Genomic DNA, 3,632 nt, shown 5'->3' with positions numbered 1-3,632 from the left:
AAATTTGTGTATTTTGGTGTTTTATGATAGAATATGAGGTTTTAAATTATGTTAGACAACTTGTGCTATTCAGTTTTAAGTGAAAACGAGCAAAAGGGCTTAATCGGTAAAAATACCTAATAGTCATAAGTACATGTTAGAGTGAGAATTTGATGTTTCCATAGAAGGGAAAAATGATTAGCATGTCATAAAACATAAGAAAATAGGATGAAGTTTAATTTCTAAACCTTGGGACAAAAGTGCAAATATGCAAAGTTTAGGGGTCAAAATGAAAATTTTTAAAAATATGATTTTTGGACCCGTATGAATAGTGTGACTAATTATTAGGCTAAATGTGATATTATAGATGAAGGAAATCAAGATTCGGGCTTAAATCAGGAAAATACAAGGTTATAGACTAAAATGGTAAATTGCTGTTTCTGGATCGAGGTAAGTTCATATGATAATAATAATGCAATGCTATGTTTGAATTATATTTCTTACTATTATTGCATATATTTTATGATTTAAAATATTGGAAAAGTTGATGGAATGGTGTTTATGATGTGGAAATATGACATGAAAGAATGTTACATGACATGCAAGAAAATGACGATACATGACAAGTGATATATGAAATATGTGATATATGTTATGTAAATTCTTAAAAGCTAATTTGATATTTGAGTTGTGTCTTATTATACTATGAATGGACAATTGGTACTATGGATAGTGAGATCGACACTTCGAGTAAATTCGTACATAAATAATCTATCGATTCTTTTTATGTTATTATATTTTGATATCATATGAAATGTGGATGCCTATCAAATGGTTATTTGATGTAAATTATGAATTTAAATTGATTACGGACAATTTAGTACAATGTTGAAAAGTGAGAATTTCCGATTGAACCTTGAATAAAAGCGATCTGAATGATCTATTGTGAGGTCGCATGTGTAGTACTAAGTGTAGGCTACTACAAGTACCAAAACCTGTGATCACGTGTGTAGTACTAAGTGCGAGCTACTACATGTATCGATGGTTAGGTCACGTGTGTAGTACTAAGTGCGAGCTACTACGTGTCTGGGATAATTGGTCGCATGTGTAGTACTAAGTGCAGCTACTATGCGTGCCAAAACTGATCACGTGTGTAGTACTAAGTGCAGGCTACTACGTGTACAGTTATTGGTCGCATGTGTAGTACTAAGTGCGAGCTATTATGCGTGCAGATAGCTTCGGCTACAAGTGTGGAAATGGGAAAATGTGCAGACAATTGTGTATCTGTTATTATTCTGATGAGTTCAACGGGAAATCGATTAATTGAAAATACATGTGAAAGTGATTATATGATGAACAAGTGCAAGTATATGTTTATTTGAATTTATGAGCAATATGCTCGATATTTGAGCGAACCTCGGTAAAATAGAATGGATTAAGTGAATTGTGTAAAAGTGAACTTTAGTAGTAAAACAGTATTAGACAGCAATAGTGTATGACTTTGAAAATTCACCAAAAATTGTGTAAGTTGAATTAAATTTAAAAAAAATTTATAGAAATAAATCTTAATGAGTTTATTTTCACATGAAAGAAACAGGGAAGCAAAAAATTCTATATTGTGTGATATTTGAATTCTTGTGAAACAGGGTCTGCATGAATTCGTGATCCCCTGTTCTGAATTTTGAAATTCACCATAAATTGTAAAAAAATTATTTAGAGTCATACCTTACATGCGTGGATTACTTATTGAATCTAATTTTAATAAAACAAACGGCATGGTCTTTGGAATTCATGCAGGGGAGAAATTCAGTTAAGTAGTGCATGTGGGTCGAGTAGTCATACCACAAACAGGGAGACTTTAACTAATAAACTGTACTAAATGGCCTGACCAAAAATTCGAGAAAAATATTAGTAAGTAGACATATGAGTCTAGTCTCATAGAAAATTTACTGAATTGAATTTGAGTTTTTAACTTGAGATATGATTTTTTTAACACCGGACTCCAAAAACAGCACATCTGAATATGTGTAATTGTACAATTATAGTGTTTTATCTTGAAAAGCATGGTAGTAATTGCTTATTATTTTCATATGAACTTACTAAGCGTAAAGCTTACCCATCCTCTCCATTTCTTTAGTATTGGCGAATCGGCTCGGGGTTGGAGATCGTCGGAGGCAAAATCACACTATCAAACTATCATTTTTGGGAAAATTAATTCAAATTTTAGAAATATCAAGTGAGTGGCATGTATAGGAAGTTGGTTTGTGATATGTATTTTTATTATGATTATGACCATACGTATCAGTCTGCATTGAGTTATTGTATAAAATCATGAGTTGTGGTCCTTATCCATTATGGTTTATAATTTTAATTAATCGTGCCATGTCCTATGTTTTGATGTGATGATATAGTTAGCTTTGTTTGTTATGCATGTGTTCGAAAAGTTTTGAATTAGATGAAATTTTATGGCCCGGTTTTCATCTATGTGTATTGTTAAGTCTGGTAATGCCTCGTACTCTATTCCGGCCTTGGATACAGGTAAGGGGTGTTACAACTTGGCAGGCTACCTTGTGGTCATTCAAAAATCAATTTCGCGAGTTGGCCTATCTGAGTTTCGAGCCCTTGGATTGACACTTATTGACTCTTGAGTGTTGTTTCGGTATTCTGAAAGCAAGTTTCCGACACCGAGATAAACTTTGTTAGCATCTCCTCAAGGTTCGATTTCCTCTCCTGTTGGTAAGGTGGTTGTTGAAAACTGAGAGGATGTTGTGGCCTTTGTTTCCCTTGACTACCCCACGAGAAGTTGGGATGGTTCCTCCAACCTGCATTATATGTGTTACTATATGGGTTATTTTGAGATCTAGAATCATTATTACTCATATATTGAACTTGTTCCTCCTCGGTGATAGGGTTGAAAGGTTAATATTCTGTGTATGCTCCTCCTCCATTTGAATCGCACCTCATCACTGGATGTACCTGAGTAAAACCACACAAACCGTCAATCTTTTTATTTCAGAGTTCTACTTGGTTAGATAGCATAGTAACCAGATCGAGGTTGGAAACACCAACTGCTTTCGTCGGCTTTGTTCTCATGACTTGCCATTGATAGTTATTTAGAGACATTTCTTCAATAAATTCGTAAGCCACTTTAGGTGTTTTGTTATTGATAGTCCGACCAGTAGCTGCGTCGATAAGTTGCCTTGTTGAGGGGTTCACGCCGTTCTAAAACGTTTGAACTTGCAACCATAAAGGTAACCCATGGTGAGGGCACCTTCTCAATAGGTCATTGTATCTCTCCCATGCATCATTGAGTGTCTCTAGATCCATCTGCACAAAAGAAGAGATATCATTCCTCAATTTAGCCGTGTTAGCCGGCGAAAAATATTTAAGTAAAAATTTTTCGGTCATTTGTTCCCAAGTAGTGATTGACCCTCGTGGTAACGAGTTCAACCACTATTTAGCTTTGTTCCCCAACAAAAAGGGAAACAACCGAAGGCAAATGGCATCATCAGAAACGCCATTGATTTTAAAAGTGTCGTAAAACTCTAAGAAATTAGCCAAATAAGCGTTTGGGTCCTCTTCCTGCAAACCATCAAATTGAACAAACTGTTGGATCATTTGAATTGTGTTAGGTTTCAGTTCAAAATTATTTG

The 3,632-nt window shown here is 34.6% G+C and overlaps 1 non-coding gene across 1 annotated transcript; it reads left to right on the top strand.

Annotated features, from left to right (window-relative positions):
• The first annotated feature begins 3,232 nt into the window (after positions 1-3,232).
• Positions 3,233-3,339, top strand: LOC128281064 (small nucleolar RNA R71). The gene has a single exon (XR_008271279.1). It is a non-coding gene; the product is annotated as a small nucleolar RNA R71 (small nucleolar RNA).
• Positions 3,340-3,632: the final 293 nt, after the last annotated feature.

This window comes from Gossypium arboreum, chromosome 9, assembly GCF_025698485.1.
Source record: "Gossypium arboreum isolate Shixiya-1 chromosome 9, ASM2569848v2, whole genome shotgun sequence".
NCBI classification, from domain to species: domain Eukaryota; kingdom Viridiplantae; phylum Streptophyta; class Magnoliopsida; order Malvales; family Malvaceae; genus Gossypium; species Gossypium arboreum.
Note: the sequence above shows the minus strand (reverse complement) of the source record. Positions and strands in the feature narration are given on the sequence as shown.